Here is a 27,858-nt window from a genome sequence, read left to right on the forward strand (position 1 = left end):
CTTATGAAAGTTGAGTTTGAATTTAGGGTGGTTGGCCAGGCACAGTGGCTCACACCTGTAATCCCAGCACTTTGGAAAACTGAGGTGCAAGAATTGCTTGAGGCCAGGAGTTTGAGAGCAGCCTGGGCAATATGGCAAGGCCTCATATTTACAAAAAATTATTTTAAAAAAAATTAGGGTGGTGCCCTTAAATACTTCAAAATGTAGAGCATATTTATCAAATTTGTCCAATGATTGTGATGTATTATCTTTCCAAACATAGTTGAAAATGGAACGTTTCTTATCCTATATCATTTTTTTCCCCTTTTTTGAAACGGAGTCTCACTTTATCTCCCAGGCTGGATTGCAGTGGCACAGTCTCAGCTCACTGCAACCTCTGCCTCCCAGGTTCAAGCGATTCTCCTGCCTCAGTCTCCTGAGTAGCTAGGATTACAGGTGCCTGCCACCACACCTGGGTAATTTTTTGTAATTTTAGTAGAGACGGGGTTTCACTATGTTGGCCAGGCTGGTCTCAAACTCCTGGCCTCAAGTGCCTACCTCGGCCTCCCACAGTGCTGGGATTACAGGCGTGAGCCACCATGCCCGGATACGCTATATAATATCTATTAACCTCCTAGAGAGGGTTCTTCTAAATGTTAGTTTGGGAAATTCTGCCTTATCTCAAAGGATGAGGATTGAGGCTGGCAGGCATTTCCCATGAAGTGCTGAGTCCTGGGATAGACAAAAAAGCATGCATGCAAGACCCAGGCATCCTCTGTTCCTCAAACTGGGCATCAGACAGAAACCAGCTATGGCGGCAGAGCAGAGAGGGGAGCCAGCCCTCTCCCAGGTCTCCCAGCCAATCCTCGCTTACCCATACGTCAGCCCAAAGGATAGTTAGCCCTGACTGCTGATTCTGGAATTCTAACCTGAAAGGTTTTGGGTTTCAGATTCAGATAAGGAAGAAAAAAGAAACCAAATCATGAAATTCAATGGGAAAACAAGTAAAAATAAATAGATAAGTTTAAACTTTTACAGCATTTACATGATTAAACAAATGATGTTCATTGTAGTTGGTGATATTTTCCATACATAACTTATCAAGTAACAATCCAGTAATCTATAACTTAATTTAAAAGAATTAAATATAGATATATATACATACATATAATATAGATAGATAGATATAGATAAAGTGAAAAGGTTTATTGTGAGAAATAACGTAACAAAAGAGAATGTGCCTGTTGTTTCTTTTCCACCTTTCTTAGTGGTTTTTTTCCCTGGGAGACCAAGTAACAACATGGGAGTGAGCTGATAGATGCTGATCTGAAGAAGTGGTGACCGTGCCAGTTAGCAATTTGTAAACACCAGGCGGTGGCAGGTGCTTAATTATAATTGTACAAACTAACAATGTACATATTCCAGTTATTTTTAACTCAGTATTCTGAAATAATTGTAGACTCATAGGAAGTTGCAAAAATAATACAGAGAGGGTCCTGTGTACCCTTCACCATCCTGATTCCTGCAATGCTAACTGTACAGTACAGAATACAGCACATCAGCAAGAAGCTGCTAACTGGTCTATAAATCTTATTAAGATTTTACCACTCTAGGCCGGGCATGGTGGCTCACGGCTGTAATCCCAGCACTTTGGGAGGCTGAGGAGGGCAGATCGCCTGAGATCAGGAGTTCGAGACCAGCCTGGCAAAAATGGTGAAACCTTGTCTCTACTGAAAATACAAAAACCAGCCAGGCGTGGTGGCAGGTGGCTGTAATCCCAGCTACTTGGGAGGCTGAGGCAAGAGAATCGCTTGAATCCGGGAGGTGGAGGTTGCAGTGAGCTGAGATCACATCACTGCACGACAGAGACTCCGTCTGAAAAAGAAAAAAAAAAAAAGATTTTACCACTCTAAAGGGGAAATTGGAGTTTTCTTATTCTGATTTGCTTTGGTTTATTTCTCCTTCCTCTTCAGAAATACTCACTTCAGGGACTACAGGTACAATGCCAGACAGACCTGCAAAACTGCATTGTTACCTAAATTTTGACCTTACATCCACAAGGAGTCTTGGGGACAGAATCCACTTAACCCCACCCAAATTTGGCTCCAGCTTTGTTTATATCTAAATGCCTATGAGCAGCTCAGGAGTTTCCTCAGCTAGAACAGGCGAATTCTGATTATCAGAATAATGATATTCTGGGCTAATATCATTGTAATGACTTGACTTTTAAGGCAGTTTCCCTGTATATGGGGACACGTGGAGGCTGGAAGGCAAAAAAGGGCCCAATTTTTATCCTTCCCTGAATCACACCCTCTGCAATGTAACTTTCTCCTACCATCAAGGGGTAGCATCTATGGCCCATCTCTTGAATTTGCACCGGCCCTGCAACTTGGGTAGGTCAGTGGTATGTGAAGAAGTAACAGGGAGCCAGGCAGTTCTGAGCCCAGACCTCAAGAGGCTATAACTTCTGTACTTCTTCTTGAAGCCCCGCAGTCCCCATATGAACAAGGCCAGGCCAGCCTGCTGGAGAAGGACCATGAGGAGCAGGGCCGACACAGCCCATCCGAGGCCACCTTCGATCATGCAGCTGACAGCAGATTGCGGAGCCAGCCCCGCCGAAAGCAGCCATGCCTAGCCCAGCAATAAACACCTCACCAGCCCATAGACTTGTGAAACTTATTTTGGTAAGTTACTGGTTTTGCGATTTTAGATAACTGGTACAGGCAAAGACTTACTTGAGTGGGGTACAGAAATGTGCAGATGAAAGAGGAATGAGTTTTTAGCTAAGAGCTGGACTAGCCAGGTTGCTCACTGGAGTTCAAGTGACTGTCATGAACACCCCAGAAGAGCAAATCAGTTGTGAACTAAATGTTTACTGCAGGCTGAAAATAAGAATGAAGTGGGAGGACCCCAGTGGTCCTTAGAGCTATCTGAATGGTTTTCTCCAGGGAAGAAAGAAAGTTTATACAAGGGCTTTTACACTGGCCTTATGCTAGCCCCTGAGAGCCAGGAAGAAAAGAGCGAGCAGGAGACTGCTGAGCTATAAGCAGGGGGAAGCTGCATGGGTCCTTGGGGCTGGGGAAGTTTTCCTAGGGTAAAGGGATTTCCAGCCTACAGGTAATAAAACTTTTATCTCTCTTGTATTGAGGTTTTATGCAAACAACAAATATTTGTTGAATGTCTACTGTTTTCATTGCACTCACCACTGCCCTTCCTCATGTCCTGTGCAGCGATTGGCAAGCAGTTTGTGCCTTCAAGACTCAGTCTAGTGAGGTGCTACCAGAAGTCTAGACAGGGAGCCAGGCTGGGGTAAGGCCCTACTGGTAGTGGCACCGCTGGAGGGGACGCAGAGAAAAGGCAGGGCCCTCTGATTACTTTCTCTGACTCTCATGGTCTGAGGGCTGTTGCTAAAGTTCCTATTGAACTGAGAATGCAAAATCCTTTATCATATGGTCATGCAAATTATTACTTCAATACAGAGCATTCAAACAAGTATCAACAAGGCAAAGCTTCCATGACGAATCACATGGAGGGACCTCCAGGTGTCTGGCTGCAGGGCCCCTTGGGGGAGAGGCAAGCATCCAACACGGACACTGATCCATCAATAGAAGCCGGGATCACACCTCCTAGGGAAAGTGAAGGTGCTCTGAGCACACTGAGGAGCAGAAAAGCCTAGTCAGAAAAGACTTCCCATGAAACTGGCATTCAAACACATATCTGAAGGATGAGTTACTTGGGGAAGTGAGGGGATCCTCCAGGAAGGGCACAGAATGAGCAAGACTAAGAGGTGGAGAGGTTGTTAGGAGAATATCAGGATCAAAAAGTACAGCCGTGAAGCTGGACAGAGAGTTGGGGGAGCCCGGTGGGCTCAGTCAAGAATATTTGGTCTTACGTCAATCACACCTGTAATCCCAGCATTTTGGGAGGCTGAGACAGGAGGATCACTTGAGCCCAGGAGTTTGAGAGCAGACTGGACAACGTAGTAAGATGCTGTCTCTACAAAAAATAAAAATTTGCCAGGCCTGATGGCAGGCACTTGTAGTCCCGGCTACTCAAGAGACTGAGACGATGATCACTTGAGCTCAGGAGTTCAGGGCTGCAGTGAGCTATGATGGCACCAGTGCAATCCAGCCTGGGCAACAGAGCAAGACCTTGTCTCAAAAGAAAAAAATAAAAATAAAAAAATGGTCTTTAATCCAAATGCAGTGGGAAGACTTAGAAGGGGAATCATCATCACGTCAGTTTGAGCCATATGAAATTGACATTTTTGCTGGTCAAAAATGACCACCCCTGGCAGTTTTATTTGTTCAACCTAATAGAGGTTTGAGCATCCCAAATCCAAAAATCTAAAATGTTCCAAAATACAAAACTTTTTGAGGGTGGACATGATGCTCAAAGGAAATGCACGTTGGAACATTTTGGATTTCAGATTTTCAGATCTGAGATGCTCAGCCAGTAAATATAATGACAATATTCCAAAATCTAAAAGTCCAAAGTCCAAAACAATTCTGGTCCCAAGCATTCTGTTCTGTACTCCATCTGTATTTCGAAAAGAGTATTCAGCCTGACCCTTCCAAGGTTGACTATTTGTTGTTGGTCTTTTAATTCCAAGGTGATTTTCTCATTTCCTTTCACAGGCAAGTCAAGCCTTGGCACCAACAGAGCAGGGAGTGAGAAGTGTGGGGGCCGAGGCCAGATGGGCCCCGCATCCTACTTTCTGGAGCAGCAGTGACACTGTCATCTTGCTCACCTTTCTTCACAGCCTGCAGTGCCCCACGTGGAGGTGTGGGCTCACCAGGGAGGACTCTCACCTCGGACAGCTGATCCCTGTCCCCCGTGCCCAGGGACATTCTTCTTGCCAGGAGTTGATGAGTTCCCAGTGGAGGTGGTGGAGTCCTAAGCTTTTCAAGGGATGGGCTCAAGTAATACAATGCCCCCACACACCCAGCCATCGGCGGCCCCTCATTCTCAGCTTTCAGTTGCTTCTGTGTATGCGAGACCAGAATCCAGGTCACAGCTCAACTGGACATCACGGCACTGACATAGTTCATTTTCATTTTGGCAGCACGCACAGAGCTGTTCAAGAGAAGGTCACAGCGAGATCATATAAACCAAATTTAGCCATCTGGGTACAAGGAGAGACTTAGGTGATTCGTGTCTGATAAGGAAAACCAGACTTTCACAAAGCATCCTTTAGTGGGAGCCTTTTAGAAACCCCAGAGATGACACCTGTCAAACTTCACAGCACACTTGGGCTTGAGGGGACCAGAGAGTGCACAGGCTCCCTGTGTAGATGGGACCCCGAGGAGATGGTGGTAGTTTTCTCATCTTAGACTAACTCCTACATCCCAGAGTCCCAGAGCACTTTATGTTCCCTGGTCACACGTTGAGGGAGGCAGTTTTAAACTAACTGGAGCAGAGGGGCTGGGGAGGGACTTAGTTCACTTCCACTCATGGTCTGTGCTCACCTTGAAGTCACACCTGGCACTAAACCATTTTTGTAGAATAGGTGCCCCACTCTGCCACACGTTAATCCTGAAACTAAACAAGAGATTTGGTTGAGTATGGTGGCTCACACCTGCAATCCCAGCACTTTGGGAGGCCAAGGTGAGCAGTTCACCTGAGGTCAGGAGTTGAAGACCAGCCTGGCCAACATGGTGAAACCCCATCTCCACTAAAAATACAAAAATTGTCCAGGCATGGTGGCGGGTACCTGTAATCCCAGCTACTTGGGAGGCTGAGGCAGGAGAATTGCTTGAACCTGGGAGGCGGAGGATGCAGTGAGCCGACATTGTGCTACCACACTCCAGCCTGGGCTACAGAGCAAGACTCCATCTCAAAAACATATAAATAAACAAACAAGAGATTTGGCAGGGGTGGGGTGGAAATCAGGAAATCACACACCCGACAGCAAAATCTCACACAACTTTTCTTTCAATATCTCTCTTCATTTCCTGAAGACCCTTCCACGAAAATCTATCCCATTATTTCTTCCCCCTCTCCCTCCACACAGTTCCTCAGATCACCTCCAACTGCCAGAGCCCACTCAGCAAGGCAGAAGCCAGACATGCGGCCTCCTCATCTTCATTCTCCATCCTTGGAAACCACTTAGTGAGGAATTGAGAGAGATGGGGTGGTATGGGATGGGGACAGGGGGAGTTTGATTTATCAAGTATTCACTCTCCAGCATTGGCCTCTTCTTAGAGGAGAGAATTTAAAATGTCCTATATTACTATTATTTCCCATATTATAATATTATTAGTAGTAGGCCAAAGAAAGCAGACTCAAGGAGACAAAAGGACAAAAATTTCAGTGTACAAACACAATCAAATAACCATTAAGTGAGAATTGTTCATGGTCCAGGGTGACTTTGAAAATGGCCTCTTCAATGACAGAGGAAAATGAAGTTATCGGGAAAGCCATCACGTGTCACACACCGAGATTCTGTGACTGTTAAATTTTAATAAGTTCGGTGCAAGGAAAATTGAAATTTCTGAAGAAAAGAAAAGCCAAAGGGCAAAGAGAAGAGACATGAAACCAGCCTGGAAGTGGGGGAGTGGAAGCCGGGGGTGTCACGAGGCCCTGGCACCATGCCCTCTTTCTTGTAAGGGAGATAGACGTGCTCTCAATCACTGTGGGCGCAACCAGGGGGTCATGCCTTTGAAAAATGACAAAAACTACTGAAACTAAGGGGAAAACACAGAGCGAAGGCAGTTAACTCTCCGTTGTTCAAGGGCTGATGCTGAACTTGGGAATGATCTAGACTTTGCCTTTCTTCCTCCTCCTTTCCTGAATGTTGGCAAATTCACTGCTCACAACCACCTTATCCTGATGTTGAACAACCCTGCACCTAGCACAGTAGTTAAATATTAGCATCTTTGATTAACGTTCTAGAGAGCCAGGGAAGAGTGTTTAAATTTTCAGTATAGCCATGAATTTTTGACAAATCTGAGAACTGACTCCATAGGAGTGAATGTGCTATTCCCAGGAACCCACACCTTGAAAGCCGAAGATCGGCAACGCAGCTATTAAGTTCTGCCTTAAGGAATTCTCACCATCAGCGCAGAAGGAGATGTCCATAAAAAAATGTGGGGGGATTAGGATCGTGCCAAGAATAAAAAGGAAAATACAGATAACATCTAACTACTTTTGTAGAGGCCCTCCCTCCAAATGTTGCACCACTTTCCCCAATACCCAAAGAAAAAGATTTTACTTGGGGAAAAAAGTCAGCAGCAGCACACACAAAAATGACCACACCACAAGGTGCAAGCATTAAAACCACAAAAAACATTAATGTATATGATTGAGAACACAACTGAAATAATCAGTAACAAAATATTGATCACCTCGTCCGAGATCTGATAGGTAAATGGTTGAGTGAGTCGCGCCAGCCCTCAAAGAGTTTATAACTGTGTTGTAGGCTGTACAAAAAGACTAACACCCAGGAAGCAAAGAGTATTTAGGACAGAAGGTCATTGCCAACGAAATTGTTTCATGCCAATTGTAAGTTGCTGTAGTCCAGGGGCAGGGGTGGTTGATGGAGTTTTCTAGGCAATAAAGGGCTCAGCTTTGATTGGTGAAAAGAACAAAGGCCGGTCAAGAAAAGAGGGGAAGGAAATTTAAAGTAGAACAGCCGAATAGAACATCAGATGGGGGCTAGATACAGCTCCTCTACTTCGAGACAAGAAGTAATTACCAAGTAAAGAGAAAGCAGATGCTTGCCCGTGGACATACAGAAATTAAACACCCTGCCAGGTGCAGTGGCTCACACCTGTAATCCCAGCACTTTGGGAGGCCAAGGTCGGAGGATCACTTGAGTCCAGGAGATTGAGACCAGTCTGGGCAATGCAGTGAGACCCCTCAAAATTTTTTTCTCATAAAAAAATTTAATTAGCTGAGTGCAGTGGTGCTGGGACCCCTGTAGTCCCAGCTACTCTGGAGACTGAGGTGGGAAGATTTCCTGAGCCTGGGAGGTCAAGGCACTGTGGGCTGTGATTGCACCACTGCACTCCAGCCTGGGTGACAGATCAAGAGCCTGTCTCAAAAAACAAAAGACAATGAAGAAAATAAATTAAACAACCAGCTAAGTCTCACTCTCCAGAACAATCTTTTTGGAAACTGAGGATGGAGGTGGAAAAGAAAGACCTTTTGTGGCTCTATTTCAGCCTACCAAGAAAAACAATCTCAGCACTTCAAGTTTCTATTGAAAAGAAGATCGTTGAGTTTGGTTATCCATCCTCATAAGGAGACGATGGGACATCATAGTTTTGAGCAATGGTCACCTCATTGGAAAAACAATTACTGCAATGAAGATCTGCACAACAGGGACTTATGATAATAGCACCTACTACATGGAGTGATTGAGAGGACTGCATGGAGTCATTTCTCTGAACTTTGCATCTTCCTCTGCAAAGTGAAAAAGCAGGTCAGGAAACTCACTGGAGGTCACGTAACAGGAAAGTCTTGTTGGACAAAAGTCTAATGATAAAGCTTGTATGTTGGGGCTGGGTGCGGTGGCTCACCTCCGTAATCCCAGCATTTTGGGAGGCCAAGGTGGGAGGATCACCTGAGGTCAGGAATTCGAGACCAGCCTGGCCAACATGGCAAAACCCCGTCTCTACTAAAAACACAAAAATTAGCCGGGTATGGTGGTGCACGCCTGTAATCCCAGCTGCACGGGAGGCTGAGGCAGGAGAATTGCTTGACCCCGGCAGGTGGAGGTTGCAGTGAGCCCAGGTCATGCCACTGCACTCTAGCCTGGATGACAGAGTGAGACTCCATCTCAAAAAAAAAAAAAAAAAAAGCTTTTATATTTCCATGGAGATACTTCTAATTGTTTCAGTTAAGAGAGGCTCTGAGTCCACAGGACTCTCATGGAGGGTAAGAAACTTGAAAGGAGAACTGCGCTGGGGTGGCTAGTGTCTCTCTGGAATGGCCTTTGGGTCTTGCACAGGCCTCCTGCCCGGGACCACAGGAATAGTGGCCTTCCAGGAAGGGCCAGAGGATTCAGGGGTTGCCTGAGGTGTGCAATGTGAGTATGGGTTTCTCCAACCACAACCCAACGCACAGCTTTATCTTGGCAAATTTGTTGCTCATAAGCTCTTTGTCCCAGTGGTGAACAACCCTGCACCAAGCACATTAGTCAAATATTTGCATTTTTGATCAAAGTTCCAGAGAGCTGGGGAAGAGTGTTTAAATTTTTATGACAGCCATGAATTTTTGACTATTTTGAGAATTGACTCCATCAGGAGTAAATGTGCTATTCCCCAGAACCCAGCCCCTCCACCCCGATGAGGCTGCCTGGGTGGGAAGCCCCATACTCAACAGAGAGCAGGCAAGGGCCAGGCTTCTGTGGAAGACTACCTGGGTCTCCATGGGACCCCCTGGAGCACTGGGCTGCGGGCTTACAAAACCCAATCCTGGCCAGGTGGGGTGGCTCATGCCTGTAATCCCAGCACTTTGGGAGGCCAAGGTGGGAGAATTGCTTGGGCCCAAGAGTTTGAGACTAGCCTGGGCAACAAAGTGAGACACCATCTCTACAAAAATTAAAACAATTAGCCAGGTGTGATGGTGCATGCCTGCAATTTCAGCTACTTGGAAGGCTGAGGTGGGGGGATCACCCGAGCCCAAGAGGTCAAGGCTGCAGGGAGCTATGGTTGCACTACTGCACTCTAGCCTGGGCAACAAAGCGAGACCCTCTCTCAAAAAAAACAAAAAAATCCAATTCTCTCTATTTCCTTAGTCAGCAGGGAGATTAAAATTAAAACAACAGCCATACTACTACACTTCCACCAAATAGATAAAGTGAAAAGACAGAAAATACTATTAATGAGGATGTGGAGCAAACAGGAAGCTCACACACTGCTGTGTATAATCGTTTCCATCCTAGGAAACCATTCGGCAGTATCTATTAAAACTGAACAGGCCTGGGCCACATGGCCCTAGAAATTTGACTCCTAGGCATGCACCCAACAAAAATGCATATACAGGTTCACCAAAAACATGTATAAGAATGCTCATAGCAGCACTACTTACAAAAAACCCAAACTGGAAATGCCCAGCAACAAGAAAGTGGGTAAACCCATCATGGCATCTTTAAACAAAGGGATATCATGAAGTAAAAAGGATGAACAATCTGCAACTATATACATCAACATGGCTGAGTCTCAACAACATAATATTGAGCAAAGGAAGCCTGATCAGGTGTGGTGGCTCATGCCTGTAATCCCATCACTTTGGGAGACCAAGGTGGGAGGGATCGCGTAAGCCCAGGAGTTTGAGACCAGCCTGGGCAACAAAGTGAGACCCCGACTCTACAAAAATATTTTTAAAAATTAGCCAGGTGCAGTGGCATGCCCCTGTGATCCCAGCTACTTCGGAGGCTGAGGCGGGAGGATCGCTTAGCTCAGCAAGTCAAGACTGCAGCGAGCCAAGATCACATCACAGCTTTCCAGCCTGAGTGACAGAGTGAGAACCTGTCTCAAAAACAGAAAAAAAGAAAATGAAACCAGACACAGAAAAGTATTCACTGTGTGATTTCCCATTATGAAGTTTGAAATGGGCAAAACTAATCTATAGTATTTGAAGTCAGGATAGTAGTTACCTTTGGAAGTGAGGGAATAGAAGGAAATACCGGGGGGGGGAGGTAAGGGATGCTGGCAATATTCTGCTTCTCATTTTGGATACTGGTTACATGGACATGTTCAGTCCATAAAAATGTATGGAGCTGTACACTTATGATGTGGGCACTTTTTGTATATAGATTAAACTTTAAAGGGTGCAAACATAAGAGGCTGGGGAGTGGGCAGGACAATCATGCTTGTAATTGGCAGGAGCAAGGGATGGGATCGAGGGTGAGGGAAGAGCTGATGAACCAAAGAAGTAATTTAGGGTGGGCACAGCATTGCAGATGGTTAGGGCACAGTCTGACTGAGAGGGCAGGTTGGGCCCTCTCTTACTGCAGAGCATGTGGCCTCCCACGCTAGCCATGCTGAATAGGGACAACAGGCATTTGTGTGTGAAGACACGCGCTGCTCACCACCATCCCACCCGGTGATGGTGTAGCTGTAGTCTCCCTTGTCACTGCCATCTGCGCTCTTCTCTTTCTTCCACCATCAGAGGAGGGATGAGATGTGTTTCTCAGGAAATGCATGTTTAGGGGAAAGTAGGAGAATGAACCTCATGGGCTGGCAGATGATATATATCTCAGAGCTGCAAGGATAAGGCAGGACATGTAGGTAAGGCCTGGTTCTAGAGGGACTCCAAAGTTAAGCAGAGGCCTCTAGGCTTCATCAATGGGGAAACTGATCAAATGGAGATTTGATCTAGGAATGCTAAAATGGAAGTGGTGGAACCAAATATATTAGCTACTCTCAACTGAGTGGTCTGTCCAAGAACAGAGAAAACGCCCACAGGCCTGCCTGCTGGGATGTTATTAAAAAGCTACCACACATACATTAGGATTTCTAGGTTTTCAAGTAAGTTCCAAAACGACCCAGCTGATGACTTTAAACCATAGTACAAAAGTTTCTAAAGTTGACGGAGAAATTCTATTTCAAAAACACTATATTATTTGAAAGAAAAATAGTGCTTTTTATAAACCAAGCTATACAATAAGCTTTTGAAATAAGCTTTTGGGAGGCTTGGCAAAATTGGAAAAGGAGGCCAGATGCCCTGCAGTTCAGGTCAACAGAAATCTATGACAAGGTTTAATGTCACAGAGGTGAACTCCATCCATACATACTTAAATGAAAGGCTTCATTTGGGAGCTCTGGAAATTATTTTCGTTTTACATATATATTTATAAAATGCATGTCCATATAGAACACACACACACACACACACACATTCTGTACACCTAGCACCAAACTTAGCCAAATTTAGAGCATCACCTATCTTTGTTGCCAATGATACATTTGATAACTGCTTAGATGTGAAAAAGCCCTCAGGGAAGGGTTGTAAAGAAGATACTTGGGTTACAGAGAGAAATGGGAAAACAAATTATTTATAGGTATTTACTTGTGCACCAGGAATATCATTTATGTTAATCTTTGGTTTGGACTTGGATTTGAGCTCTATCTTCGGCAAGTTTCTGTGGTGTCTTCCCAATGTCATGAAAGTTGCATCATAATGCAGTGTGGGGAAGTAGAAAAAGCCTTGGGCTGCGAGTCAGAAGACGTGGGTCTTAATACCCTAACACCTGGGACAGTCCTAGTTTCTATGCGTTGGCTTGATATAATTCTAAGGAACATCTCCTTTCATTCTCAAAAGTGAACCAGTTTAAGAAGTGAATCATATGACAGGGAATATCACAAAAACGGCTCCTCCTCCCTGAATCAACATCTTCTCCAATGAGACTTTTCAGCTTCTTCATCAAACAGTGGGATCTTTTTCCTTTGCCTTGAATCTGGACTCATCTTATGACTTGACATTGGCCAATAAAACTAAGTGGAAGTGGCTGGGTGTGGTGGCGCACACCTGTAATCCCAGCACTTTGGGAGGCCAAGGCAGGTGGATCACTTCAAGCCTAGGAGTTTAAGACCAGCCTGGCCAATATGGCGAAACCCGATCTCTACTAAAAATACAAAAATTAGCCAGGCGTGGTGGTACATGCCTGTAATCTCAGCTACTTGGGAGGCTGAGGCAAGAGAATCGCTTGGACCTGGGAGGTTGCAGTGAGCCAAGATTGTGCCATTGCACTCCAGCCTGGGTGACAGAGGGAGACTCTGTCTCAAAAAAAAAAAAAAAAAAAAAAAAAAGTGACAAAAAAACTCATAGTGGATGTGATGTGCCAGTTCCTAGCCAAGGCTTCCACATACCTTGCCTGTTTTTACTGTTTCTCTTGGAAGTCTGCCCAGGTGCCATGTGAACATGCCTGAGCTGGCCTCTTGGAGCCTGAGAGACCATGTGGAGTACAAACAAATCCTATTGGCTGAGGCCAACACAGGTCAGCTGACCCCCAGACGACCTGGTAGCTGACTGCAGATGCCTAGATGAACTTATTCAACAGCAGATACACTATCCAGGTGAGCCTAGCTTAAATTTATGATCCATTGAATCGTTAGCTAAATACATTTTTATTGTTTAAAACTAGTAAAATTGAGGTTATTTGTTATGTGTCAGAAGCTAACTGATACATATGGCCTCCCTAGTTCTAATGACCACTTTGTCTCTAACCATCCTTGCAAACTTGAGCAAATCCCTTAACTCAGGAGTTAAACGTTAAGTGAAGGCTGGGCATGATGGCTCACACTTGTATTCCCCGCATTTTGGGAAACCAAGGTGGGAGGGTCGTTTGAGGCCTGGTGCTCAAGACAAGCCCGGGCAACAGAGTGAGGCCCTGTCTATGAAAATAAAAGTTAAGTGAAAGGCAAATAAATCTTGTAAAGAGGTAAGTGCTGTTGCCTGTATTTGTTTCCTATTCCTATTGTTGCCGTAAAAAAATTACCACAAACACAGTGGCTTAAAACAACACAGATCTATTCTTTTCCGGTTCTGGAAACTAGAAGTCCCAAATCAGTTTCAATCAGTTTCAACAGCAGAATCTGTTCCCTGCCTTTTCTGGCTTCTGGAGGCCACCTGCATTCCTTGGCTCTGACCCCTTCTTCATTCCAACCTCTGCTTTAATTATTGCATGTCTTACTTCCTCTCTGAGCTCCTGCTTCTGTCTCATAAGGATCCCTGAATTTATATTCGGCCCACCCAACTAATCCAGGATTATCTTCCCATCTCAGGATCCTTAATTTAGTCACAACTGCAAAGCCCTTTTGCTATATGATATAACGTTCACAGGTTCCACGGATTAGGAACTGAATATTTTTGGGGACCATTATTCAGCCTACCACATTGCCCAGCAACTCTACATAGTAGGCACTCTCTTGAGAACTAGAGAAATAGAGATACAAAGAACAGTTCCTATGCAAAAGTAGGAAGCTGGACTGCAATGACTTTCATGTATTCTTGAGCAATAATACTTTGGTGTTCTTCATTTCTGTGTTGCCACAATTGCCCCTTGCATAGCATAAGCCATTGCTTGAGGGGTGATACAAGAATGAACATTGTTCATTAAGGGCTTGAGATCTAAGGATCAATTTTTTTCCCAGTGCCTCATCCTAAGTGAGTCATATGGCCAGAATGCATTACATATATATATGCATTACATTCTGTTACATGTTATATAGTCCGTACCTGAGATGGTGATGGTTTAGTAAGTGCAGCTGGAAAAAATGAGAAACTGAACGAGGGACATATATTAACTCCAATCTGGGAAGAGAGATGCTGTAAATGGAAGCTATCCATACAAATTACACACGCTAGAGTAATTACCTATTTGTGGCCAAGGGTGCAAGAGAGGGTAGATGGTAACAATAGGGAGAGAGAGTGTGCAAGAAAAGAATGAGACTTCAGGAAAAAGGGACTGAAAAATGCAAAGTAGAAGAAAGGAAAAGCAGCTCCATTTGGAAGAACGAATCTTATAAAATACCAAATGGCACAGCGACCACATGCAGGTAGCGCAGGCTGAGTGAGAGGCGGAGCCACCAGCCCAGCCCTCCTGCTGGGACCCATAAGGCATTTGTAACCATTACCATGCCATCTGCTTCTATGATTAATTGCTTTTGAGGAAGCACTTATTCTCAGTGGGAAAAGATCAGAATATTACAAAAAGGATTTCTAGAAATGATAAAAATGACTGCCTATCAAACTCGAATTGGGAAGTAAAACAGGGCTGGTATATGTGCTACTAAGAGAGAATCTAGAACTGAGACTCAGATGAGCTGTCCCTGCCAGGGGACTTTTGATGCATGAGGATCCTGGGACAGCAAGCAAAGTAGGGAAGACTCACAACATGGATCAGGATAACAACAACAACAAAATTTGCTGAGCACTTACTATGTGCTAGGAGTTCCACATGCATTAAGACACTTGGTACCAAAAATGACACTGGGAGGTAAGTTCTACACACCCTTGTCTTAAGACAAAAGTGGCCAGGGGAGGTGGTTCACGCCTGTAATCTCAGTACTTTGGGAGGCCGAGGTGGGTGGATCACCTGAGACCAGGAGTTCGAAACCAGCCGGATCTCGATAAAAAATTAGCCGGGCGTGGTGGCACATGCCTGTAATCCCAGCTACTTGGGAGGCTAAGGCAGGAGAATTGCTTGAACCCGGGAGGCGGAGGTTGCAGTGAGCTGAGATCGCGCCATTGCACTCCAGCCTGGGCAACAAGAGTGAAACTCCATCTCAAAAATAAACAAATACATAAATAAAAGCTCTGAGGTACAGAAACTTCCTGATTCTCATAGAATAATAGCAGCAGTCTAGACAGAAATCTTTCCTACATTCCTACATCCTACAAAAACTATACAAATCAGCAAAAAAGCACAAGTTAAACTACCCCAAATATGTTTACAGTGTGCTTTTCTCTACAAGAGAAAAAAAGTCTTAAAATTGTATTCAGATGTAACCAGGAAGAGAAATATCCGGAATGAGCCAAGCCAATTCTAAAGTTCATGCAAAAGTAAAGATGAAAGTACAGAGAAAAGAGAAGACAATAACCGGGTGCAGGTGGGGGACTAATTGTGCAAAACGCTGAAAAAAAATCACCCCCGGAGAGAGAGAGTCCCACTCTGATTGAAGAAATTCTGAAAACAGGTCTGGGGGCTGGTAGAGCAGAGCACTGGCTAAAGGAGACTTAGAAGGAAAGGAGTTGAAAGTGCTCAGAATACATGATGGCAATTTTGGAAAAGCACCACTTCTGGAAGAGGGGGAGGCAACGTGGAGCAGAATGCTTGTAGGTGAAAGGAAAGGAAGAACCACGTGGCAAAAATTAAGGGGACTTTAGAAAAAAAAAAAAAAGGAAACGACAGAATCAGTTAACGTTTCCTTCCCAGAGGCACTATTTATTAAAAAAAAATTGTACCTTACTATGCCGAGAAAAAAAGTACTTAAATTAAGAACCCTAGTAAGTCCAGCCTGGCCAACATGGCAAAACCCCGTCTCTACTAAAAATACAAAAATTAGCTGGGCATGGTGGTGTGCGCCTATAATCCCAGCTACTCAGGAGGCTGAGGCAGGAGAATTGCTTGAACCTGGGAGGCCGAGGTTGCAGTGAGCCAAGATCACGCCATTGCACTCCAGCCTGGGCGACAGAGTGAGACTCCATCACAAAAATGAAAAAGAAAAAAAGAAAAGAAAAAGAAACCTAGTAAGCCATGCAAACTCTTTACACCTACCTTTAAAATAATCACGTGTTATTACTGGTCTACGAAAATAACGTAATGTATTTCAAATAACAGAAAATTATAGCTGATATACATACAAAGTTACTGTAAGAAGAAAACACAGCGTGAGAATTTGACTGAAGTTTTCTAGTCCTCCTCCTCCCTCTCCCCACAAAAAGCAGGGAAGACTCACCTTTCAACCAGCATTAAATATAACTCGACTTGAACAAACATTTGAAGATATGAAAGACATCTCAAGATGTTCCATGAAATCGGGAAATACAAAAAAACAGTTGTGAAATAAGAGTTAACCAAACTAAAGGGAAAAAAGGAAAATCATCTGAAAAATTTAGATTACAAGAAAAAATACTGATTCAAAATATAAGGAACACTGAATAGAGGAGTAAAGATAGCCAAAACAAAGAAGATAAAATAAGAAAGAGGTGAAGGGATCCAAGAGAAATTAAGATAGCTATAGAAGGTCGGCAAAAGAGACTCAACATACATATAATTGAAGTTTCAGAAAATGGCAAAAGAACTGCACTAATACTTAAATATAATCCAAACAAATATTTCTGAAATTGAAGAACTAACTATACATATTGGAAGGATCTCCTGTGGACCTGGAAATTTTGAATCAGAATTGCCAACCATGAGATATCTCAGTAAAATAATCAGACTTGATAAAGGGAAAAAAAAAATCCTTTAGTTCTCAAGGTTAAAACCCAAGCTGTTATAAAAAAGGAAATCAGCTTGGCATTAGATAGCCTGACAGCAACATCCAAAGCAAAACAAAAGTAAAACATTTTTTTTAAACTCAAGAAAATGTGAGCCAAGGATTTTATATTTAGCCAAACTGTCCTTCCAATATTAAAGGTATAGAAAAAGTTTTGAAAATGCAAGACATAGTACAACATTTGGGAGCCCCACCTAAGAAATTTACTTGAATATGAGCTTTATCCAACCAAGAGAAAGTCATGAAAACGTTAACAAAACATCTCTTAGTGAGCACTGAATTTCTTAATCTTTAAAGACTAAGACAAGCATGAGGACGAGAATGGAGAAACAATATGAAACTTACATGTTCAAAGAAACAACAAAGCCGAAAACCTGGGAGGAGAGAGAGGAAAGTCAGTGTAAAATAAGTTTAGTAATTGCCAAATAGAAAATAGAATTAAAAGATTTGATTTACAACTGACAAATCACATAGAATATGTGCAAGTAAGGAAAGGGGAGGGGTGACTTATCTTTATAAAGAACAGTAGTAGAATAAAATCAAAAATGCCATAAATATAAAAATAAATATGCATTTTCTAGAGAGTGAAAAGACAACCCACTGAATAGGAGAAATTTTTTTGGCAAATTATATATCTGATTAAGGGATAAAGGTTTAATACTCAGGATATATAAAGAATTCCTACAACTCAACAACAAAAACACAAACAACAAAATAAAAGATTTGAATAGAAATTTCTCCAAAGAACTTATAGAAATAGCCAATAAGTACATGAAAAGATGCTCAACATTATTAGCTCTTAGAGAAATGCAAATCAAAACCATAATGAGATTACACCTCACACCTACTAGGATGGCTGTAATCAAGAACACAGAAAATAACAAGTGTTGGCAAGAATGTGGAGAAACTGGAAGCCTCATACATTGCTGGGGGGAATGTAAAATGGTGCAGCCATTGTATAAAACAGTCTGGCAGTTCCTTACAAAGTTAAACATAGAATGACCATATGATCCAACAATTCTACTTTTAGATATATACCCAAAATAATTGAAAACTGGGACTCAAACAGATACTTGTATGAGAATGTTCATAGCAGCAGCATTATTCACAATAGCCCCAAAGTGGAAAAAACTCAAGTATCCATCACCAGATGAATGCTGAACAACATATGGTGTGTACACATGGTATATTTCACCATAAAAAGAAATGAAGTTCTGACACAGGCTACACATGGATCAACCTTGAAGACACTGTGCAAAATGAAATAAGCCAGACACAAAGGGACAATTATTGTATGATCCCACTTCTATGATGTATCTAGAACAAGCAAATTAATAGAGAAGGAAAGCAGAATAGAAGTTACTAGGAAGTGGGGGGAGGAGAGAATGGGGAATTATTGCTTAATGGGTATAGAGTTTCTGTTTGGGATTATGAAAAAGATTTGGAAATAATAGTGATGGTTGCACAACATTGCAAACGTAATCAATGCCATTGAATTGTACACTTAATGGTTTAAAATGGCAAATTTTGCATTATATATATTTTACCACACGCTCAGAAAAGCAACGGAAGATCTATAGAGACAGATTGCAGACTGGCAGTTGCCAGGGGCTGTGGGAAAGAAGAAAATGGGGGTCAACTGCTTAATAGGTACAAGGTTTTCTCTCTGGGTGATAAAAAATGTTTTGGAATGAGATAGAGGTGGTGGTTGCACAGCATGGTGAATGGATTAAATACCACCCAATCGTTCACTTTAAAATGGTTAGTTTTTTTTTTGTTCAGTTTTGCTGATGGAGGTATAATTGACAAGTAAAATATATAAATATGTAATGTATACAAAGTGATGTTTTGATATACGTGTACATTGTGAAATGATTTCCGTCAAGCTAATTAACATTTCCATCACCTCACATAGTAACCTTTTTTTCTGTAGTGAGAATACATCAGTTCCACCATCTCTGCAAATTTTACATATACATTATTAACCACAGCCATCACAATGTACATGAGATCTTCAGAACGTATTCATCTCATAACTCCAAGATTGTACCCTTTAGCCAACATCTCCCCATTTTTGCTACCTCCCAGCCCCTGGAGTAACTGCTCTGCTACTCTGCTTCCTTGAGTTCTACATTACTACATTTCATATGAAAGTGAGAGCATGTGTATTTGTATTTCTGTATCTGGCTTATTTCACTTAAAGTAATGTCCTCCAGGTTTATCCACGTTGTTGCAAATGACAGGATTCTTTATTATTTTTTTTTTTTTGAGATGGAGTTTCACTCTGTCACCCAGGCTGGAGTGCAGTGGCACGATCTCGTCTCACTGCAACCTCCACCTCCCAGGTTCAAGCAATTCCCATGCCTCAGCCTTCCGAGTAGCTGGGATTACAGGCATGCGCCACCATGCCCGGCTAATTTTTGTATCTTAGTAGAGATGAGGTTTCACCATGTTGGCCAGGCTGGTCTTGAACTCGTTACCTTAAGTGATCCATCCACCTCAGCCTCCCAAAGTGCTGGGATTGCAGGCATGAGCCACTGCACCTGGCACCCACACTGCTTTTTTTTAAGTTGATTATTCCTGTGTGTGTGTGAGTGTGTGTGTGTGTGTGTAGACATCACAATTTCTTTCTTTATCCAGGGACACCTAAGTTGATTCCATCTCTCGGCTGTTGTGAATAATGTCGCAGTGAACTTGGGAGTACAGATAACTCTTTAACAAACCAATTTCATTTCCTTTGGATAGATACTCTGTAGTGGGATTCCTGGATCAAATGGTAATTCTGTTTTTCATTTTTTGAGAAACTTCATAGTGTTTCCCACGACAAGGTATAAAGGATCCCTTTTCTCCACATCGTCATCAACACTTGTTACCTTTTGACATTTTGATAATGGCCATTACAACTAGAGTAAGGTTATATCTCACTGTGGTTGTGATTTGCATTTTCCTGATGATTACTAATATTGAGCACCTTTTCATATACCTCTTGGCTATTTATATATATTCTTTGGAGGGATGTTTATTCAAGTCTTTTGCCCATTTTTAAATTGTCCTATTTGTTTGCATGCTATTGAGTTGTATAAATTTTCAATATTGACTCTTTATCATATATATGGTTTGTGACTATTGTCTTCCATTTCATGGAAGAAATATTGCCTTTTTATTTTGTTGACTGTTTCCTTGGTGTGCATATATTTTTAGTTTGATGTACTTTACATTGTTACACTGAAAATCTTTAATCCACTTTGAGTTAATTTTTGTGTGCCCCGTAAGGTAAGGATCCAGTTTTTCTTTCTTTTTTTCTTTCGCATTTGGATATCCAGTGTTCCCAGCACCAGTTGGAAGAGACTATCCTTTCTCCATCGTGTCTTCTTGGTGCCTTAGTTAAGGATTAATTATACGTGTGGGTTCACTTCTGATGTTTCTATTGTGCTCCAATGGTCTATGTGTCTGTTTTTATGCCAGTATCATACTGTTTTTATTACTCTTGCTTTGTAATATACTTTGAAATCAGGCAATGCGATGCTTCCAGATTTGTTCTTCTTATTCAGAGCTGATATTTGTGGCTTTTTTGGAATTTTGATGGGGATTGCATTGAATCTGTGGATTGCATTGAATCTGTAGATTGCTTTGGTATTATGGGCATTTTGATAATATTGATTATTCTGATCCATAAACACAGGATGTACTTCCATTTATTTGTGTCTTATTCTATTCCTTTTAGTAATGTTTTACAGCTTTTAGTGTACGGATCTTTCACTTCCTTGGTTTAATTTGTTCCTAAGTATTTTACTCTTTTTGATGCTATTGCAAATTGGATAGTTTTTTTAAATTTCAGTTTCAGATAGTTTGTTTTTAGTGAATAGAAACACAACTGATTTTTTGTATGTTGCTTTTGCATCCTGCAACTTTACTGAATTTATTTATTAATTCTAACAGTTTTATGATGGTCTTTAGGGTTTTCTATACCTAAGATTATATCATCTGCAAAAAAAAAATTAAATTCTACTTTCCTATTTGGATCCCTTTTATTTCTTTATCTTGTCAGTTTCCTCTGGCTAGGACTTCCACTACTTTGTTGAATGGAAGTGGTAAGAGTGGGCATCCTTGTCTTGTTCCTGATCTTGGAGGAAAATCTTTTTATGGCAGCAGCAGTGGCATTGGTGTCAATGAGTGGTGCCTGTGGAATGGCCATGCAGCTGGAATCGTGAGTGCAGGCATGTGTAAGGGGACGACAGCTCCAAGCTTTGCTGTGGCGGTGGCACTAGCATCTTGGGTGCAGGAGCCCTCACTGCCTCATTGGCAACGGTATGCAAGGTGTGGGTACTCTTACAGTGGCTGTGGAGTTGGGCTCTGGAGTGCAGGCATGAGCAGGGCTACTGCTGCTCCAGGGACATGCCTGTTGGAGTGGTGGCTCCAGTGTCTGTGGTGCAGGTGTTCATGGAGCTGTCATGGGGCCAGGGGCTCCAGGGACTGGGGCGTGCTTGCTGTGGCATTGTCTCTGACGTCTGAGGCACAGGAGTTCATGTTGCAGTGGTGGGGGTGGGGTCTGGAGCATGGTGTGCACAGAGCAGCCACAGCTCTGGGGTCTGGGATGGGTAGAGGGTTGGAGGGGTGGGTGGCAGTCCTGGTCCCCATTGGCACAACAGTGTCTAATTTCTGTGGGAAGGTAAAGAGCAGCATCTCCTTCTCTGAGGGGTTCATGGCAGTGATGGCTGTTGGTTACATCAGTGGCGAAAGCTTCTGCTGTTCTCTGAAGAGCAGGCCACTGGGGGCTGTGACAGAACCCACCGCATGGCTGAATGATGGCCCTTCCCAATTTCTTTGTTCCTAGCCATCTCGATGTGCCACAGCTAGGCTGTCTCTCCAGTGATCCTTTAGCAGGGGTCATTCTCCATCCATTGTTCCACTGTGTTGCTGGGCACATTCTTAATTGGACCCTTAAGCCCTCCAAAGGCTTTTTTCATTTGTGGATAGCTGCTTAATTGCTGCCCTTTGTGAGGGGATGAAGGCTGGTATCTCCTACTATGTCACCTTGCTGACATCACCCTCCTAAGATGGTTAAGTTTATGTTATGTGAATTTCATCTCAATTTAACAAAGCGATTAAAGAATGTAAAAAGCCAGGTGTGGCAGTTCCAGGGAGTCTGAGGCAGGAGGATCCCAGCTACCAGGGAGGCTGATGTGGGAGGATCACTTGAGGCCAGGAGTTGGAGACCGGCCTGAGCAACACAGCAAGACCCATCTCTAAAAAAAAATTTTTATTTATTTTTTCATTTACCAGTACCACTTGCCAATTTTTTTTTAGTTTTTCTTTTTAATTTCTAAAAGGGATAGAAATAATCCAATGAAACAGATCACATATAGAGAAAAACACAGTAAATACACAATGTCATATGCATGCTAAAGATAACATTAGAAAAGATTACATACTTGAGACCAAATATACCAGTCACATCAATGAGTATAAACTGAGTTGATTCACCTGTTAAAAGAAAGTTTTCAAAAGTGCCTCACAAACCCAATTCTATGATGCATAGAAGAGACATACCTATAACAAAGTTATTTAGAAAGGTTAAAAATAAAGGTCTAGGCAAAGGTAACCCAGACAAATACAAACACTAAGGAAAAAGTGTTATGATTCCTATAGAGAACAGTAGAATTCAGGGGAAAACTATTAAGCGATTAAAAATGATAAAGTTCAAACTTCAGAATGAAGATTTAATAGTTATCATGATCTATACACCAGCAAAATAGCAACCACCCTCATGAAGCAGAAACTATACTAATAATTGAGAGAAGCACACAAATAATAAGAGATTTGAATGTGTAACTCTCAGTCCAAGGCAGAACAAGCTAATGGAAAATACTTAAATATTTACGGACCTAAAAAACAAAAAGAGCCCACAATCACTAAGGTAGAATCTATCGATATATGTAAAACTTTAAACCTTAATATTATAGAACATACCTTCTCTTCAGGAGCACAAAGAACATTCACGAAGATTATCCATACTGTGTTACAAAGGGATATCAATCATCTATGAAATAGATATAATATAAACAATCTTCTCCGATCACAACACATTCCAATAAGACATTAATACTGTAGAGGAGGAAAATATAATTTTCTCTCTACCTTTAAAGTTCTCAGTTGGAATGGGTCCCTACAACAAAAAAGACATTAAGAGGAGAAAAACAAATTAATTAGCATGCATACTTCAGGTAAACATGGGAATATGAAAGGAAAATAAATCTTGGGACCACCAAATCACTAAGCCAAAGGGAAAAGTCAGGCTTGGAATTGCACCAGGCAAACCTGCCTCCCATTTTATTCCGAAATAAGATAGCTACAAAGATAAGCTACATACCTCCCTCACAATTTGTCCACAAAGTAATTCCCCTAAAACAGTTCTTTTGAATTTCAGTTTGGCAAAGTAAATTGATAGCTTATTTTCACAGGTGCAGGACAAAGGACAGAACTCAAAATCATCCCTCTGCTCACCTAAGACAAATGCATATCTGATTGCTTCCTCTACCCTATTGTTCATGGAAAAATGCAGATTCACTGAGGCAGTCTAAGGCATAAGTGACTACTATTCTACACTCCTCTCACATGTAAATTGTGTATTCAGAGAAAGGATGATCAAAGACTCAAAAGAATGCAACTGTTTGTCTTTTATCTACCTATGACCGGAAGCCCCTGCTTTGAGCTGTCTTGACTTTCTGGACCAAACCAGTGTACATCTTATACATATTGATTGATGTCTCATGTCTCTCTAGAATGTATAAACCCAAGCTCTGGCCCCACCACCTTGAACACATGTCATCAGGACCTCTTGAGGCTGTGTCATGGGTGTGTCCTTAATCTTGGCAAAATAAACTTTCTAAATTGATTGAGAACTGTCCCAGATACTTTTTGGGTTCACAGAGATACCCAGAGAAATGAGTAAATCTCAAAGTGGTGGCTGTGTGTATTAGTCTGTTCTCATGTTGCTAATAAAGACATACCTGATACTGGGTAATTTCTAAAGGAAAGAGGTTCAATTGACTCACAGTTCCACATGTCTGAGGAGGCCTCAGGAAACTTACAGTCACGGCCGAAGGGGAAGCAAACACATCCTTCTTCACATGGTGGCAGGAAAGAGAAGTGCTGGGTGAAGGGGGAAGCCCCTTATAAAGTGATCAGATCTCGTGAGAACTCACTCACTATCATGAGAACAGCATGAGGAGAAACTTCTCCCATGATTCGATTACCTCCCACCAGGTCCCTCCCATGACAGGTGGGGATTATGGGATTACAATTCAAGATGACATTTGAGTGGGGAAACAAAGCCAAGTCATATCACTGTGAATTCAGGTTTTAATACCTTAGCCTACTGAGCAAAAAAAGAATGGAGTGGGAAAGGCCATTTACGGGTAAGTGCCCAGGACAAGCTTGGCAAACGAGGGTAAGGTATGTTATGCAGATCAAGTCCATGCTTTCTCCATTGAGAAGACTCTCTAGTGATTCTCCTCTTCCTGGTACAGAGGGAGACACTCTTACAAATGAAGGTTTCCTTTGTACATGTAGATTTCCTCTACAAAAGGGTAACTTCTACCCATTTTTGGAGCTTTTCCTCTGTCTGCAGTTTCTCAAAATAATCAGCTCAAAATAATCATCATGCTAAACAGGCTTATTTTGGGGTGGCATATTCTGGTCTCCTAGAGTCATATTTTGGGGTGGTATATTCTGTTCTCCCACAGTAACAAACATTTAACAAGGCCCTTCAACTTAGAAATGAAAAATATCTCTAACAAACAAGCCTGGGTTTAAGCAGAAATGGAAACCTTAATTGCAAAATTTTTTTTTTCAGTTACAAGAATGAAAACATGATATAACCACTACATTTCACAGTTAAAATGGAGATGACTCACTTATTAAAAGAAATAAATTTTTAGAGAAAAAGTCAACAATATTTATTATTAAATGCTTAATAAATTATCTAATAAAATATTAAATACTTAATTCATTACATAATAACCAATATTTATTATTAAATACTTGAGAATAAAAGTAAAGGAATTAAACTTCCAATTCAAAAAGCGAGAAAAAGAAAATCCTATATAAAGAAAGCATTAAAAAAATACGGGTGAAAACAGAAATTAACAGAAAAACCTTTGAAAAAGGCAGAGAAATATACAAACCAGACTCTAACTTAACTATGGAAAAATTGAAAAATCCACAAATTCACAAAATAAGAAATGTCATGGGGAAACTAGTGCAGGGGCAGAAAGGTGTGATACCTTTCCTCACCCATCGTAAAACTCATGGCCAACACTCCTATAACAAAAGACAGGTTAAAGGACAAAAGCATAAAAAATTTATGTAATTAAAATTTTAGGTGACACAGGACACTTCAGAAATAAAGACCCAAAGACCCAGAGAAAGCTGTCTATTTTTAAACTTTGGTTCAATGAAAGCTAGCAGTGTGATTGGACAAAAAGGGTATTATCTAAGAATAGTAGACGGATGAGGAAAAAGCAGCAAGGCCTGTTGGGATTCTTCTTTGCCTCTCTGGGTAGCATTTCTTCCTCCTGGATGTAGGGCAGGACCCCTTCTGGAATAAGGGTCTTATGGTCTACTGTCAGATAAGGTAGGTTAGAACTTCTTTATGGAAAGGTGGGGGAAGGGTAGAGTAACATTTCTAGGATTTTTTGGCTTGCTTTGGGCAAGAGGGATTCTGGTTTCTATGACCCAACTTGGGGAAGAAGAACTCTGATTTCTATGGGTCAGTTTAGTGGGGAATGAGGGGAGAGAGCCAGGAGGGAAGAAGTTCAGAGAGACCTTGGTTCTGAGGCTGCTTCTAAGAGCCACACTTTGGCATATTATCTTCTGAGCCCCAATACTAGTCATTGAAACACAGGGTATTGAACAAAAACCATGAGAGCTTACTTTGCACAACTTTATGTAAAATACATTTTAAAATGTAGATGGAGTGTATAATTTCTTAGGAAAATACAATTAATCAAAATTGACCCTAGTAGACATTAATGCACCATACTGGACCAATTTCCATAAAGGTAGAGGATGTTATTAGACATCAACTCTGTAAAGAACTACTGTACCCAGATAGTTCAAAGAGGGAGCTTTTCAAAGTCTAGATAATTCTAACCTTCTGAAATATAAACTAGGAAATTCCAAATTCTTCTTATGACACAAGAATAACACTAACGAATAAATAGAAATAAAGAATCAAACCAATTTTACTTATGAATATTGATGCAAAAGTCAAAAAAATTAGCAAAGAGAATCTGACAGCACATTTTAAAATAATGAATAATGACCAATTGGATTATTTTGTGTAGGTGTTAAACAAAATTATGGGAAGCCAGTGTTTGGGACTGAGCTCCTGCTTTAGACGCCAACAAACCAAACCAAAATGGAGCCACTCATGATAAGTGCCACAGAATAAAACTGAAACTTGAAGGAATCAGGTAGATCCACAAACAGAGCTGTTTTTCCTGAAAATAGGAGATTCACAGCAACCAATCAGAGAGGGCCCAGTCAACCTCAGACAGTGTCATAAGGAAGTTTCTTCTGCTTTAACCCTTACATGAAAAAATAAACTGAAGTAACCTGTTGGTAACCAACCCACTTTTTTCTGTTTCCTTGTTCCCACCTTCCAAAAACCAACTGCTCTGTCATGCCTAGTTGGGCGCTCATTCTATAGAAAGAAATGCTGCCTGACTCTAAAATGGCAAACAAAAATCAGATTTTTAAACTATATTTCTTGTAATTGTGTCTTTTGACATAGGTTTGACCTAGAAATATAAAATGGTTAAAAATTAGAAAATTTGTCCATATAATGCACCATGTCGGTAAAGTTAGGGGGAAAATCATATAATTATCTCCATTGGTGGATAAAAAGCTTTAACAAAATGTAATACCCCTTGCTGATATAAACACTTAATAGGAATTGCAGAAATTAAATTTACCTGACTTGAATTTAAATTGTCACATGTGGTTAGTGGCTACCACACTGGAAAATGATTTTTCTAGAGGATCAAGATCTTAACAAAAATAGACAATATAAATGATAAATGATAATGTTCACCTCTATGTGCAAGCTAAGGGTTAGCAAAGTAGCCTTCTCCAAAATTCTGCTGAGTTAAATTACAAAGTCAACACACAGTGGATGAGCCCAGGTATGTGCTAAAGGCATAATTCTTTCTGGGCCAGAAGCAGGAAAAAACCAGCTGACAATGATGATTAATGGAATGAATGATGTTAATAAAGTAATGTTAGTTAATACTGTTTACCATTCTTATAGCAAGGGCTTACTAAGGGCCACGTGCTGGGCTGTTTTGTATGCACTGCCTCATTTAAGCCTCATAACAACCCTATGAGCTAGGTGTTCTCATTTTTGAATGTGAAAACAGGTACAGATCAGGTAACTTGCCCCAGATCACTTAGTCCATAAGTGGCAGAGTGGGGAGTTATAGGCAGCTTCTCTGGACTCCAAAATCTCTGTTCTAATTCTAATTTGACTTCCACTGTACATCTGCCTGAAGGAGAAAATGTTTGTCACCACAATACCTGTGTTCTAGGCCACGTGATGGTTTTACATCCATTACTGGCATTTAGCTTTACACTTCATTTCCTTCTGAGTTTGATCAGTGTGAAGAAGTTTCTGCAGGCGCAGAAACGGGGTGATCTGGAATTCTGGCTTCTATGACGCAGTTTGGGGGAGTGTCAGGGTGAGAGACAGCAGGGCAGGAGGTAAGAGAGACTTGGATTGAGGCTGCTTCTGAGGGCTTCCAATCTCCCTTAGTTCAAAGCACTCAGCATGTCAAAGCGCCATATTTTAGGGTATCATTTTCTGAGCCCCAACACCTCCGTAAGTCTGAATAACCAAAGATATTGCCAGTATCCCCTTTCTAGCTGA

At 41.8% G+C, this 27,858-nt stretch overlaps 1 long non-coding RNA gene across 2 annotated transcripts; it reads right to left on the reverse strand.

Moving 5' to 3' along the window:
* Nucleotides 1–1,170: 1,170 nt before the first annotated feature.
* Nucleotides 1,171–27,637, reverse strand: LOC134810668 (uncharacterized). Of its 2 annotated transcripts, none has more exons than XR_010159224.1 (5): nucleotides 23,070–23,931; nucleotides 22,902–22,971; nucleotides 5,448–5,520; nucleotides 4,791–5,055; nucleotides 1,171–1,854 (listed from the first exon to the last, which is right to left on the reverse strand). It is a non-coding gene; the product is annotated as an uncharacterized LOC134810668 (long non-coding RNA). The 2 variants fall into 2 exon arrangements; XR_010159223.1 differs by lacking the exon at nucleotides 5,448–5,520 and adding an exon at nucleotides 27,510–27,637 and having other exon boundaries at nucleotides 1,401–1,854; nucleotides 23,070–23,097.
* Nucleotides 27,638–27,858: the final 221 nt, after the last annotated feature.

The sequence above is a fragment of the Pan troglodytes genome, chromosome 7 (assembly GCF_028858775.2).
Source record: "Pan troglodytes isolate AG18354 chromosome 7, NHGRI_mPanTro3-v2.0_pri, whole genome shotgun sequence".
Classification (NCBI taxonomy): domain Eukaryota; kingdom Metazoa; phylum Chordata; class Mammalia; order Primates; family Hominidae; genus Pan; species Pan troglodytes.